General features: G+C 37.6%; 1 protein-coding gene and 1 pseudogene across 1 annotated transcript in view; one reads left to right on the plus strand and one right to left on the minus strand.

Moving 5' to 3' along the window:
* The window catches only part of LOC146731932 (solute carrier family 35 member G1-like), a 32,601-nt gene that overhangs the window by 15,322 nt on the left and 439 nt on the right, over positions 1-16,840 (minus strand). The window lies entirely within an intron of this gene.
* On the plus strand, positions 1,204-16,506 carry LOC146731934 (uncharacterized; annotated as a pseudogene).

Here is a 16,840-nt window from a genome sequence, read left to right on the forward strand (position 1 = left end):
TTACAGTTTGACCTAGGTTCATGGTGTACACTAATTGTGGTTGGCATGGTCACACTAATTTCCCAGCAGTGTAAAGGCAGATCACAACAAACTTGATATGAGCATCATACATAGTGGGTTGTTACATTTGTATGTCACATTGTTTTGTTCAAAAATGGGAACTGATTGGGATTGATCTTGTGTGTGTGTGTACAAGCGTACATCTCCAGCTGCATCGTTAACATGCCAGGACTGCTAACATTCTAACTGTACACATGCATCAAACATCTTGTGATATACCGGTATATATCAATATGTATATACCGATATATACATTGTCCTGAAACCAGATCTTGGTCGTGTGTATGGGATTCTTTCAAATTTGGTTTAAACATGGGATCATCCAATATGACAATAAAATTGATCATGTGTGGGGTCCAGTGCCCTTTAGTTTAGTTCTATATTTTCTGATGAGTCAAGTCTACTCAAAAAATGTAGCCCAAATAGAAAAATTCTTGGGATAGATAAGTATATGAGGTGACTGAGATGGTACAATAACCTCAGTGTAGATCCACTGTTATACCACTGCCACCTGCTGTTGATTCATTCGTCGAGCAGAGGGCAGGGATATTAGGTAGGGTTGCAAATTCCACACCACGCCAAAGCACCATTTGATTACAAGTGGGAACATGAGTACTGTATTTCTGGTGACAAACCAGATTGTAAAGGGGACCCTGTATCATATGATCCAGTACTGTTGGTGGGCCCAGATGTACCATTCTTTTGCAAGGAAGAATGTCTAACCTTGGGCACCATGTTAAATAAATTTTAATTTCCACATAAGTTGCATTTTTCTGATTTACCAAGTGCTTGCTGCAGTCTCTGGCTTTAAGCTGGCACTCAATGGACAATACAAGAATTTGCTGATCGTAACGTGTCCCGTTTTTTACATGGCTAACATCACCCAGAATGTTGTATTTATGGTAAAAGGATATTCACTGAACAGGGGCCTGCAAAACTATTTTGATTCAATGGGACCAAATATAAGGAATTAGTTTAGCCCAGTTCTGCCTAGGTAGTTTGCCATTTTGAGGGCCTCAACAGAGGCAGCAGTCAAACATATTGCCAGAACCAATGATGCTAGGCATAGATGCACCAATATAATATGTGTTCTAAATATGAAGACAGATACACACGAACAATAATCTCATTCATAGGGTCAGAATGCCCAATAATGACAGTCTGGTCGAGGGGAATACAGGAACAAACATATCAACCATGGAAATGATCGTTGAGGTTGAGGTGGATGTGGTTGGGGTCAGGTGTTTTCAGTGGTATGAATTAAAGGATTCATTTTGTTTCCCAACCCTTATTTCCTGTGACGTTAAATTGTTCGGTTACCGTAGCAAACTACCACAATGACCCTGTAGGACCTTTCAGAAGTCAAGCACAGCTACAAGATCAAGTTGGCCAAAAAGCTTCAGTTGACTCCATCACCAGTGTCAATGGCTCTGCCACGAGTAATGGTAGGCATGATTTTCCAGGAAGTGAGAGAATTATTGGCAAATGGCAGCAGTGCAGTGCCTGTTATTCCCCCATATTTTTGGTGAACAATAAAGAACAATATAGACCCAAGCCAACTGAATCAGTATATTCTCTCAGAGCATTTTATGTGATGGTGACCCCAGCAGAGGTACACTGCTGTGTACATCAGGGGATTTCCTGATATCACTCAAACATTTGATTCAAGATATTAGTTCAATGTTTGCCCATTGTAGCCTCACAGTTTTTTTTCCCAAAATTAATGGCAGTGCCAGTTTTGTGGCTGCACAGCAGGCCAACAATGTGAATCCATTTTATCAATATCTGGTTGATACAAGAGCAGTAATTTTAGCACACATCCTTCAAACAATCATATCCCACATTTAGTATTTCCGGGAATGTATTCTTGGGAGTGTTTCAGGTTGAGAGACCCGGCAGCCACACTTTTTGCATGCACGCACAGCTCAGACAATTATTGAGCTTTTTGGAAATGGCTTCATCTATGAGAGGCCTTGTGCCTCAAACAGCTCTCAAAGGTATGCTCGTCCAGGTCCACACACTCCAGTTGTGTGGATCGCCACATGAGAAATATCATGGACCCCACAAAGCTTGACTGCCATCAAGTGGATGGACTTAACCAACATAAGACGGAGATAACAGATTGCTCCATCAACTGCGGCTATAACACTGGTCATGGACGCCTTGAAAATAGAATGGGGAGTGGCTCCCTTGCAAAGCACAGCTCCACATAAACATACCTAATATGTTGGGGGGGGCATTAGATTGCTTTCTAGATGAAGTATAGAATAAAACAGTTCCCATCCATTGCGACAACACAACTGTATTAGCATATATTACAAAACATGGGTGGACAAATCCCACAAACTAGCCAGCTAGTGGAGGAGATAAAGAGTGGGAAATAGAGCTGAAGCCCACCTGGCAGGGATTAGAAACAGTGTGGCCAACACAACACGCAATGCCGTGTTTCACATTCCAATCTCGTTTTTCAGTTTATATGTTCATATATGTGCCTGTAATTTTGAATAGATAATTATTTAGCTGCGCCCCTTTCCCCATTTTGGGATTTACTTGAGGGTCACTAATGGGCTTGAACTCCCGCAGTTCAGCCACCATCAGGGTATACTTTGTACCCATTGAACATACATACAATACATTGGTTTTGGCAAGGTAGGTATGGCTTCACTATGCAAAATTTCGAATAATTCCCCGGGAATCTGATAATGCAATGATCAGTACATTAACAAAGGGAATTAAAAATTGTTATGGGTCATGTGACAACAAAAGAATGCACACTCCTATGTTGGAACCTTTCGTATATTGAAAGAGAATAATACATGCCACTATTTTCGTACCAATCGTATATTAAATAATAGCAGATCCCGACAACAGAATAATACATGCCACTATTTTTGTACCATTCCTATATCGAATAATAACAGATCCCGACAACAGAATAATACATGCCACTATTTTTGTACCATTCCTATATCGAATAATAACAGATCCCGACAACAGAATATTACATGCCACTATTTTTGTACCAATCCTATATCGAATAATAACAGATCCCGAAAACAGAATAATACATGCCACTATTTTTGTACCATTCCTATATCGAATAATAACAGATCCCGACAACAGAATAATACATGCCACTATTTTTGTACCATTCCTATATCGAATAATAACAGATCCCGACAACAGAATATTACATGCCACTATTTTTGTACCAATCCTATATCGAATAATAACAGATCCAGACAACAGAATATTACATGCCACTATTTTTGTACCATTCCTATATCGAATAATAACAGATCCCGACAACAGAATAATACATGCCACTATTTTTGTACCATTCCTATATCGAATAATAACAGATCCCGACAACAGAATAATACATGCCACTATTTTTGTACCATTCCTATATCGAATAATAACAGATCCCGACAACAGAATATTACATGCCACTATTTTTGTACCAATCCTATATCGAATAATAACAGATCCCGAAAACAGAATAATACATGCCACTATTTTTGTACCATTCCTATATCGAATAATAACAGATCCCGACAACAGAATATTACATGCCACTATTTTTGTACCAATCCTATATCGAATAATAACAGATCCCGACAACAGAATATTACATGCCACTATTTTTGTACCAATCCTATATCGAATAATAACAGATCCAGACAACAGAATATTACATGCCACTATTTTTGTACCATTCCTATATCGAATAATAACAGATCCCGACAACAGAATAATACATGCCACTATTTTTGTACCATTCCTATATCGAATAATAACAGTTCACGACAACAGAATAATACATGCCACTATTTTTGTACCATTCCTATATCGAATAATAACAGATCCCGAAAACAGAATAATACATGCCACTATTTTTGTACCATTCCTATATCGAATAATAACAGATCCCGACAACAGAATAATACATGCCACTATTTTTGTACCATTCCTATATCGAATAATAACAGATCCCGACAACAGAATATTACATGCCACTATTTTTGTACCAATCCTATATCGAATAATAACAGATCCAGACAACAGAATATTACATGCCACTATTTTTGTACCATTCCTATATCGAATAATAACAGATCCCGACAACAGAATAATACATGCCACTATTTTTGTACCATTCCTATATCGAATAATAACAGATCCCGACAACAGAATATTACATGCCACTATTTTTGTACCAATCCTATATCGAATAATAACAGATCCAGACAACAGAATATTACATGCCACTATTTTTGTACCATTCCTATATCGAATAATAACAGATCCCGACAACAGAATAATACATGCCACTATTTTTGTACCATTCCTATATCGAATAATAACAGATCCCGACAACAGAATATTACATGCCACTATTTTTGTACCAATCCTATATCGAATAATAACAGATCCCGAAAACAGAATAATACATGCCACTATTTTTGTACCATTCCTATATCGAATAATAACAGATCCCGACAACAGAATAATACATGCCACTATTTTTGTACCATTCCTATATCGAATAATAACAGATCCCGACAACAGAATATTACATGCCACTATTTTTGTACCAATCCTATATCGAATAATAACAGATCCAGACAACAGAATATTACATGCCACTATTTTTGTACCATTCCTATATCGAATAATAACAGATCCCGACAACAGAATATTACATGCCACTATTTTTGTACCAATCCTATATCGAATAATAACAGATCCCGACAACAGAATAATACATGCCACTATTTTTATCCCATTCCTATATCGAATGTTAACAGATCCCGACAACAGAATAATACATGCCACTATTTTTGTACCAATCCTATATCGAATAATAACAGATACAGACAACAGAATAATACATGCCACTATTTTGTACCATTCCTATATCGAATAATAACAGATACCGACAACAGAATAATACATGCCACTATTTTGGTTCCAATCCTATATCGAATAATAACAGACCCCGTCTACAGAATAATATTATTTTGGTACTATCCCTATAGTAAAGTATAGCAGTCCCCGACAACTAAATTATATGTGCTACTATGTTGGTACCATCCCTATAGTAAAGTATAGCAGTCCCCGACAACAACATTATATGTGCTACTATTTTGGTATCATCCCTATAGTGAAGTATAGCAGTTCCCGCCAACTAAATTATATGTGCCACTATTTTGGTATCATCCCTATAGTGAAGTATAGCAGTTCCTGCCAACTAAATTATATGTGCTACTATTTTTGTATCATCCCTATAGTGAAGTATAGCAGTTCCCGACAACAAAAATATATGTGCTACTATTTTGGTACCGTCCATATAGTAAAGTATAGCAGTTCCTACCAACTAAATTATATGTGCGACTATTTTGGTATCATCCCCATAGTGAAGTATAGCAGTTCCCGCCAACTAAATTATATGTGCCACTATTTTGGTATCATCCCTATAGTGAAGTATAGCAGTTCCCGACAACTAAATTATATGTGCTACTATTTTGGTACCATCCCTATAGTGAAGTGTAGCAGTTCCCGCCAACTAAATTATATGTGCCACTATTTTGGTACCATCCCTATAGTAAAGTATAGCAGTTTCTGTCAACTAAATTATATGTGCCACTATTTTGGTACCATCCCTATAGTGTAGTATAGCAGTTTCCGACAACTAAATTATACGTGCCACTATTTTGGTACCATCCCTATAGTGAAGTATAGCAGTTCCCGCCAACTATATTATATGTGATACTATTTTGGTACCATTCCTATAGTGAAGTATAGCAGTTCCCGACAACTAAATTATATGTGCCACTATTTTGGTACCATCCCTATAGTGAAGTATAGCAGTTCCCGACAACTAAATTATATGTGCTACTATTTTGGTACCATCCCTATAGTAAAGTATAGCAGTTCCCGACAACTAAATTATACGTGCCACTATTTTGGTACCATCCCTATAGTGAAGTATAGCAGTTCCCGACAACTAAATTATATGTGCTACTATTTTGGTACCATCCCTATAGTGAAGTATAGCAGTTCCCGACAACTAAATTATATGTGCTACTATTTTGGTACCATCACTATAGTGAGGTATAGCAGTTCCCGACAACTAAATTATATGTGCTACTATTTTGGTACCATCCCTATAGTGAAGTGTAGCAGTTCCCGCCAACTAAATTATATGTGCCACTATGTTGGTGCCACCCCTACAGTGAAGCATAGCAGTTCCCGCCAACTAAATTATATGTGCCACTATTTTGGTATCATCCCTATAGTGAAGTATAGCAGTTCCCGACAACTAAATTATATGTGCTACTATTTTGGTACCATCCCTATAGTGAAGTATAGCAGTTCCCGCCAACTAAATTATATGTGCCACTATTTTGGTATCATCCCTATAGTGAAGTATAGCAGTTCCCGACAACTAAATTATATGTGCCACTATGTTGGTGCCACCCCTACAGTGAAGCATAGCAGTTCCCGCCAACTAAATTATATGTGCCACTATTTTGGTATCATCCCTATAGTGAAGTATAGCAGTTCCCGACAACTAAATTATATGTGCTACTATTTTGGTACCATCCCTATAGTGAAGTATAGCAGTTCCCGCCAACTAAATTATATGTGCCACTATTTTGGTATCATCCCTATAGTGAAGTATAGCAGTTCCCGACAACTAAATTATATGTGCTACTATTTTGGTACCATCCCTATAGTGAAGTATAGCAGTTCCCGACAACTAAATTATATGTGCTACTATTTTGGTACCATCCCTATAGTAAAGTATAGCAGTTCCCGACAACTAAATTATACGTGCCACTATTTTGGTACCATCCCTATAGTGAAGTATAGCAGTTCCCGACAACTAAATTATATGTGCTACTATTTTGGTACCATCCCTATAGTGAAGTATAGCAGTTCCCGACAACTAAATTATATGTGCTACTATTTTGGTACCATCACTATAGTGAGGTATAGCAGTTCCCGACAACTAAATTATATGTGCTACTATTTTGGTACCATCCCTATAGTGAAGTGTAGCAGTTCCCGCCAACTAAATTATATGTGCCACTATGTTGGTGCCACCCCTACAGTGAAGCATAGCAGTTCCCGCCAACTAAATTATATGTGCCACTATTTTGGTATCATCCCTATAGTGAAGTATAGCAGTTCCCGACAACTAAATTATATGTGCTACTATTTTGGTACCATCCCTATAGTGAAGTATAGCAGTTCCCGCCAACTAAATTATATGTGCCACTATTTTGGTATCATCCCTATAGTGAAGTATAGCAGTTCCCGACAACTAAATTATATGTGCCACTATGTTGGTGCCACCCCTACAGTGAAGCATAGCAGTTCCCGCCAACTAAATTATATGTGCCACTATTTTGGTATCATCCCTATAGTGAAGTATAGCAGTTCCCGACAACTAAATTATATGTGCTACTATTTTGGTACCATCCCTATAGTGAAGTATAGCAGTTCCCGCCAACTAAATTATATGTGCCACTATTTTGGTATCATCCCTATAGTGAAGTATAGCAGTTCCCGACAACTAAATTATATGTGCTACTATTTTGGTACCATCCCTATAGTGAAGTATAGCAGTTCTAGCCAACTAAATTATATGTGCCACTATTTTGGTACCATCCCTATAGTAAAGTATAGCAGTTTCTGCCAACTAAATTATATGTGCCACTATTTTGGTACCATTCCTGTAGTGAAGTGTAGCAGTTCTTGCCAACTAAATTATATGTGCCACTATTTTGGTATCATTCCTATAGGGAAGTATAGCAGTTCCCGCCAACTATATTATATGTGCTACTATTTTGGTATCATTCCTATAGGGAAGTATAGCATTTCCCGCCAACTAAATTATATGTGCCACTATTTTGGTACTATCCCTATATTGAAGTGTAGCAGTTCCCGCCAACTAAATTATATGTGCCACTATTTTGGTATCATTCCTATAAGGAAGTATAACAGTTCCCGACAACTAAATTATTTGTGCTACTATTTTGGTACCATCCCTATAGTGAAGTGTAGCAGTTCCCGCCAACTAAATTATATGTGCTACTATTTTGGTACCATTCCTATAGGGAAGTATAACAGTTCCCGCCAACTAAATTATATGTGCCACTATTTTGGTATCATCCCTATAGTGAAGTATAGCAGTTCCCGACAACTAAATTATATGTGCTACTATTTTGGTACCATCCCTATAGTGAAGTATAGCAGTTCCCGCCAACTAAATTATATGTGCCACTATTTTGGTATCATCCCTATAGTGAAGTATAGCAGTTCCCGACAACTAAATTATATGTGCTACTATTTTGGTACCATCCCTATAGTGAAGTATAGCAGTTCCCGCCAACTAAATTATATGTGCCACTATTTTGGTACCATCCCTATAGTAAAGTATAGCAGTTTCTGCCAACTAAATTATATGTGCCACTATTTTGGTACCATTCCTGTAGTGAAGTGTAGCAGTTCTTGCCAACTAAATTATATGTGCCACTATTTTGGTATCATTCCTATAGGGAAGTATAGCAGTTCCCGACAACTAAATTATATGTGCTACTATTTTGGTACCATCCCTATAGTGAAGTATAGCAGTTCCCGACAACTAAATTATATGTGCTACTATTTTGGTACCATCCCTATAGTAAAGTATAGCAGTTCCCGACAACTAAATTATACGTGCCACTATTTTGGTACCATCCCTATAGTGAAGTATAGCAGTTCCCGACAACTACATTATATGTGCTACTATTTTGGTACCATCCCTATAGTGAAGTATAGCAGTTCCCGACAACTAAATTATATGTGCTACTATTTTGGTACCATCACTATAGTGAGGTATAGCAGTTCCCGACAACTAAATTATATGTGCTACTATTTTGGTACCATCCCTATAGTGAAGTGTAGCAGTTCCCGCCAACTAAATTATATGTGCCACTATGTTGGTGCCACCCCTACAGTGAAGCATAGCAGTTCCCGCCAACTAAATTATATGTGCCACTATTTTGGTATCATCCCTATAGTGAAGTATAGCAGTTCCCGACAACTAAATTATATGTGCTACTATTTTGGTACCATCCCTATAGTGAAGTATAGCAGTTCCCGCCAACTAAATTATATGTGCCACTATTTTGGTATCATCCCTATAGTGAAGTATAGCAGTTCCCGACAACTAAATTATATGTGCCACTATGTTGGTGCCACCCCTACAGTGAAGCATAGCAGTTCCCGCCAACTAAATTATATGTGCCACTATTTTGGTATCATCCCTATAGTGAAGTATAGCAGTTCCCGACAACTAAATTATATGTGCTACTATTTTGGTACCATCCCTATAGTGAAGTATAGCAGTTCCCGCCAACTAAATTATATGTGCCACTATTTTGGTATCATCCCTATAGTGAAGTATAGCAGTTCCCGACAACTAAATTATATGTGCTACTATTTTGGTACCATCCCTATAGTGAAGTATAGCAGTTCCCGCCAACTAAATTATATGTGCCACTATTTTGGTACCATCCCTATAGTAAAGTATAGCAGTTTCTGCCAACTAAATTATATGTGCCACTATTTTGGTACCATTCCTGTAGTGAAGTGTAGCAGTTCTTGCCAACTAAATTATATGTGCCACTATTTTGGTATCATTCCTATAGGGAAGTATAGCAGTTCCCGCCAACTATATTATATGTGCTACTATTTTGGTATCATTCCTATAGGGAAGTATAGCATTTCCCGCCAACTAAATTATATGTGCCACTATTTTGGTACTATCCCTATATTGAAGTGTAGCAGTTCCCGCCAACTAAATTATATGTGCCACTATTTTGGTATCATTCCTATAAGGAAGTATAACAGTTCCCGACAACTAAATTATTTGTGCTACTATTTTGGTACCATCCCTATAGTGAAGTGTAGCAGTTCCCGCCAACTAAATTATATGTGCTACTATTTTGGTACCATTCCTATAGGGAAGTATAACAGTTCCCGCCAACTAAATTATATGTGCCACTATTTTGGTATCATCCCTATAGTGAAGTATAGCAGTTCCCGACAACTAAATTATATGTGCTACTATTTTGGTACCATCCCTATAGTGAAGTATAGCAGTTCCCGCCAACTAAATTATATGTGCCACTATTTTGGTATCATCCCTATAGTGAAGTATAGCAGTTCCCGACAACTAAATTATATGTGCTACTATTTTGGTACCATCCCTATAGTGAAGTATAGCAGTTCCCGCCAACTAAATTATATGTGCCACTATTTTGGTACCATCCCTATAGTAAAGTATAGCAGTTTCTGCCAACTAAATTATATGTGCCACTATTTTGGTACCATTCCTGTAGTGAAGTGTAGCAGTTCTTGCCAACTAAATTATATGTGCCACTATTTTGGTATCATTCCTATAGGGAAGTATAGCAGTTCCCGCCAACTATATTATATGTGCTACTATTTTGGTATCATTCCTATAGGGAAGTATAGCATTTCCCGCCAACTAAATTATATGTGCCACTATTTTGGTACTATCCCTATATTGAAGTGTAGCAGTTCCCGCCAACTAAATTATATGTGCCACTATTTTGGTATCATTCCTATAAGGAAGTATAACAGTTCCCGACAACTAAATTATTTGTGCTACTATTTTGGTACCATTCCTATAGTGAAGTGTAGCAGTTCCCGCCAACTAAATTATATGTGCTACTATTTTGGTACCATTCCTATAGGGAAGTATAACAGTTCCCGACAACTAAATTATATGTGCTGCTATTTTGGTACCATCCCTATAGTAAAGTATAGCAGTTCCCGCCAACTTTATTACATGTGCTACTATTTTGGTACCATCCCTATAGTGAAGTATAACAGTTCCCGCCAACTAAATTATATGTGCCACTATGTTGGTACCATCCCTATAGTAAAGTATAGCAGTTCCCGACAACTAAATTATATGTGCCCATATTTTGGTACCATCCCTATTGTGAAGTGTAGCAGTTCCCGCCAATTAAATCATATGTGCTACTATTTTGGTACTATTCCTATAGTGAAGTATAATTTGTGTGCAATTTTACTGTTAAAGAATTTTTGTCATTAAATCCATTTTCAAGAAACAATTAATTTGGAACACGCCTTCAGTTTATTTTATTTTCAGGCTAAACGTTGATACTTTTACAATCCACCAATGTCCAAACAAGCTGCAAATAGTTTGGTTACTAGTGGCGGTCTTTATTGTCGATATAGTTATTGTCCGCTTGCTCATTAGTAGTATTCAATAGGCTTTACTGCCACCTCCTAGGCCGCTCATTATTGACACGGTACCAAAATAGTGGCAAATACCAAAATAGTGGCTTAACACGCGTAAGCCGTACGAACGAGGGCAGCAAAAGCCGTATCCAGTCCATAAAGGTTTTATCATATACATTATATAAATAAAAAGTCTTTAGTTATGTTATTTTTCGCACGTCTGGCCCAAAAGAAAACCTATTCGATTTCATCCGGGTTTCGATACGGGTCTTTTTACTGGTGCGGATTTATACGATGGATTCTAAATGACGCAAACGCGTCAACATGTCTCACACAATAGACCGGTACCGCATGACGTCAGTGACAGGGATCTATAGACAAACTAATGTCACCAAATATATCCAAAAATTACGTTTTAATGAAACAGCAAATGAACCTAAATTTATAACAATATTTAACGGTAATAAATACGAACTCATTATAAACTTTCTTTCTTAAGAATGGACACTACAGTCCAGCTAAGTTGGCCATTTACTGACCGTCCGACAACGGACGATTTCTTGGAGCTGATGTTGTAGCCACAGGTAAAGACGGGTGAAGACACGTTAATTTCACAGTTGTTAAAAACCTTAGTCGGTGAACGAGAAACAATTGCTTGACAAGAAGCAGTTTGGTTTACAGTTCCAGATTCTGGCGTAACCAAGAATATCTGAAATGCGCCGACTATCTTCCGTTGAGATACAGTATCGTCAGACAGTCAGCTGGCATCGGTGTCGCTGGGTGTATCCCGCGACACCGATGCCAGCTGAATGTGAGTATCGTAGTGCTGTAAACTTGACACGTTTTTGTGACCAGTTATATTTATGATTGGTTGTGGTGGAATGCCGGCTTTCGTCAGGGTAATAATGAGTCCAACTTGTGTTTTCGGTATATTTTCCATCCACAGAATAATATCGTCAGCCATTATCGAAGCGCAGACGCAAATTACGCGCGTTGTTTATAAACAGAAAGTAGTTCCAGGAAATAGACGCGTTTACCAAATATGGTAAACGGGGCCCGGGCGTGATATGGAAAATTATTGCACGGCTCGCGCATCGGGATTCCCATAGCGTTACGAGGCCGGGCAATACGAGGTATATGGTAAACGTCATTATTACATAAATGACCAAGTGTATTGTTGCGACAATCTTCGTGTTATTTTCGTATTAAAACAGATTGTAGTCACACAATTCATACGATAAATGTACATGTACCCATTAATGGTGCTAAACGTATGTATGTCGTTGTTGAACTTCAATGACATTAGAATTCATAAACCTATTCACCATCAAATGTTAAAGTTGGAGCGCTCAATTAAAATACAAACATTTTTTTACATTGAAGGTGAAAACAGAATCTTGTATAGCTGACCCATTTCGTAAAAAAAGTTCATTTTTACCCCGCAATCGTGACCCGTACTTAGAAACGTATTACCCTAGTTAATGATGATGTCACTGATTTTAGTCGTTGCCATAACAAAGTCTGGTATATTCTTAGCAAACCAGAAAGAGAAGCCCTTGTCGATCTGGCGAAGAGACAAGATATTGTCATCAAGCTATTGCGATGATGGATACAGTTTTTATTTCTGAAGCCAATAACACTAAACACTAAACATTACAAAAAATTAAAATCAGATCCGACCAACAAAATCAACAAACTTATTAGGGGAGCTAACGAAAATGAACTGGTTGAAAATAATATCACTAAACAAGAAGATTTTCTGGTTTGCAACAACCCAAGTCCTGGTAAATTCTACATGCTAACTAAAATCCACAAAGAGGGGTCGCACTTCAGACCAATCATTTCAACTACAATGTATTAACCACCCTACCCAAAAGATATCAGAATTTGTTGACCACTATTTACAGCATTTGGTAACATCCTTTGAACCACATATAAAAAACACTACACATTTCTTACACAAACTAAACAACTTAGGTCAGATTCCTAAGCATTGGGCACATTTGATGTGACGTCCCTTTATACCGATACCCATTGAAGAAGGTATTCTTGCGTGCCAGGAAGCCCTTGACCGCAGACCAGTTAAAACTTCATCGACCATAATACGTTCCCTCACATTAAGTCTCAATAATTTCACATTTAATGGTAACAACTATTTACAGATATTTGGCACTGCTATGGGCCAAAAAAGGCACCGAGTTATGCCAATATCTTTATGGGTAAACTTAAACCAATCTATTATCACTAGCACCAATTGCAAGCTTTCCCATTCATTATTCTCGTTTCATATACGACTTTTTCACAATTTTACTACTAACCAGACCGATATTAACCAATTTCATCAGTTCATCAATACATTTCATGACACTATAAAATTCACAGTAGAATATTTACAATCAGTCATTTAATTTCTTGATGTTAAAGTTCACATAGACCAGGCAGGCAATATTAATACCTGCAAAAAAACTCGACTCTCCCACCTGGTTCCACAAACTGCGGCTCCAAGAGGGGTTGCACTGTTTGTAAATTTTCACATAATACTACCATTTTCCATAGCACCACAAATAACAAAGTATATACATGTACCATAAAGCACCTCATCACTTGCACAACTAGAAATGTCATTTATCCCATCACTTGCAAACGGTTTTAAAAAACAATATGTTGGCGAAACAAAGACGGAGCTCAGAACCAGATTTAATAACCACCTATCGACAGTGAGACACAACCAGGACACATCAGTAGCCATGCACTTTAATAAAACCAACCATGACATATTTCATTTATTGGCATAATATAAATTAACAAAACAGACGACCACCTTAGAAGAAAACTTTAGCCCATATTGATAGACAAATTGACTACACACACCCCTGGGCATCAACATCTGCCAGTGAGGGAGAATTTATCTAACAGCGCCATGGATGTATATATCGCCTTTGAACTTAGAAAGTTAAAGTATCCATCTCTGCGATCGAATCGAAGCAACATTTCACCCCTCCACTCATGAATAATCAATGACATCATGAATAATTAATAGCAGTCAAATACCTGTAGATGCGTCCAGTCGGGATTTCTTTAGCGGTCAGATAATATTATTCAGTATTCAGTATTATTCAGAAAGAGGCGAGCTGCATTGAGGTCGAGTAGATCAAGCGTGTACATACTCTTGGATTAGCGTAAACGTGCGGGAGGATTTACTATAATAGCCATACCATATTTTAGACGGTTTCGATAAACGTAACTGCGGTTGAAATATGCAGGTGAGGCAGAGGGAAACTGAAACTGAAACCTTGCTGTTTGCGCGTGTAAGGTAGATTTACTTTACCGGACGTAACGAGGTCGAACTGGAGCAAAAACGTGGCGACAAACTTCAGCCGACTTGGTTTCCAGGGGTGACTCACATCACGAGAACACTGTGCCATACGATAGCTGACACTAGAACGACCAGGGAGTAAGTTCTCAATCAGGAGTTCAATGGTGACGTTATCTGTGGTATACCATACTTTTGGTGGATCGTCCAACATGCAGCCCCAGGCCACGATTTCTTGTCCAATTTATAAGGAAACATATGTAAATCAAGATGACATCACTTTGTTTACACTGCTCATTTCTAATTGGTCGAAAGCAAAAAAAAATTTGGGAAACTACCACATCAGGTTCCATACATCATTGTTATACAACGAATAACCTCAAGACAACAGGAATGTTATGCAAACTAACAGAAATGCATAAATGAGTTTGTTGACTCGTCTAACCAAGTTCACCAATGTTTATTAACCTCAAGTTCATACAGAGTGCTGGAATCACCTCGGCCTAAGACATTCAAGTTCGTATCACAGCAGAATCGCATCTGACGTCATCCTGATTATCGGAAATCATAAAGTCTTCGGTACCATAGTATTTGTAGACAAATCTCACCACCCCAGAGAATCATTTCATTTTCATAGCATATGTATAAATGTCATGAAAGCCGTCTTAATAGAAATTCATTATTATTTAAATTGTAGCCAGTAATTATATCTGTACATAGAATGAGGGAATTGTATCTACTGTTTCAATTAATTTGTACAGAGATGAACCAACACTAATCTCTGACAGGGATTTATATACAATGTTAAATGTCCATCAGTACAAACAGATGGAACAACGTTCAAATACAAGGAATACCAGTAACCAGAATTAAAGATACCGGCGTCATAGTGGCTAAACATTTTATTTTATTTTTATTTAGCCGGTATTCATCTAATTAAGGATGCATATTAACCACTTATATAATAATCTCTGGTCAACAGGACATTACAGCCTCAGAAATGAGGGACGGCATATTACAAACTTCAGTTGAGCCATAGAAACCACTGCTCTTTGTGATAGGAACAACTGGACCTTGTACGTGTACTGAAGATAGAAACAGCACAGGGGTCCGTCTGCTTTTACGTCCCCGTCAAAAAAAGAAGGTATTTCTCTCAAATGCGAAGGTACTCTTGTTTTTGGACTGCTGAATGTGCAATCGATGGACGCACTGACCTTTCTTGCCACACCACATGAAGCCCAATAAATATAATCATCTGTACGACTAGTTTCTATGCTGGAGTTGGGGGTGGTTATCAGCTGGTATGTATTTTAAGAAATATACAAAGGATGAAGTCGCTATCAAGCAAATATTTTTAAACTGAAAAAAAAAACTAACGAAAAAAATATTAAATAAAATCTATGAAGAACTACTCAAATTGACTCTATTCACGAACAATTAATAGTTATACAGAAGGAATGGCACAGTTGGAGGCGTGGTTAATAGAGAATTTGTATGAATACGGATTAGTAAAAATATAATCAAGTACCTGGCACAAAAGCGAATGTCATATTACGGAGCCGAATCACATCGACGTTAATGCGACTGGGGATATTGGCAGCGAAGACGTGACTGAGAGTATTGGAATCAAAGAAGTGACTGAAAATATTGGTAGCGAAGAAGTGGCTGAGAATATTGGAAGCGAAGAAGCGGCTGAGAATATTGGCAGCGAAGACCAGAAAATGCGTGTCTTCCAACAAATTTCTTCACCGAGTTTGTTGTCATCACATTCTCCAGAGTCTCACCAAGAAATTGAAACTGCTAGTATCGAGAATATATTTAATACAATGGTTTTGAGAACTTAATTTTGACTTTATAATTGTAAAAAGACAAATTAAGGTGGAGCAGATTGTTTAATTTCATACAGTGACTAGTGAATTCAGAAATAAAGGTAACATTATTGCTGTTGAAGCGCTTACATAGTGGAGGTCGTTTCGATTCCGTATTGCGATTGTGCAATCTAATTAGTTCATAAACAGTATGTTTATAGAGATATCAATACCAGTGTGTCAGAATATAACTTGTATTTTTGTAAATACGAGCATCAAAATAGAGAATAGCAAACCCAACCGTATATGGAAGAACACAATGCAAATGAGTGACTGACAAAAAAAGATAAATTTATATAGACCTCGCAGT

Source organism: Saccoglossus kowalevskii, chromosome 18 (assembly GCF_978046115.1).
Source record: "Saccoglossus kowalevskii chromosome 18, keSacKowa6.1, whole genome shotgun sequence".
NCBI lineage: Eukaryota > Metazoa > Hemichordata > Enteropneusta > Harrimaniidae > Saccoglossus > Saccoglossus kowalevskii.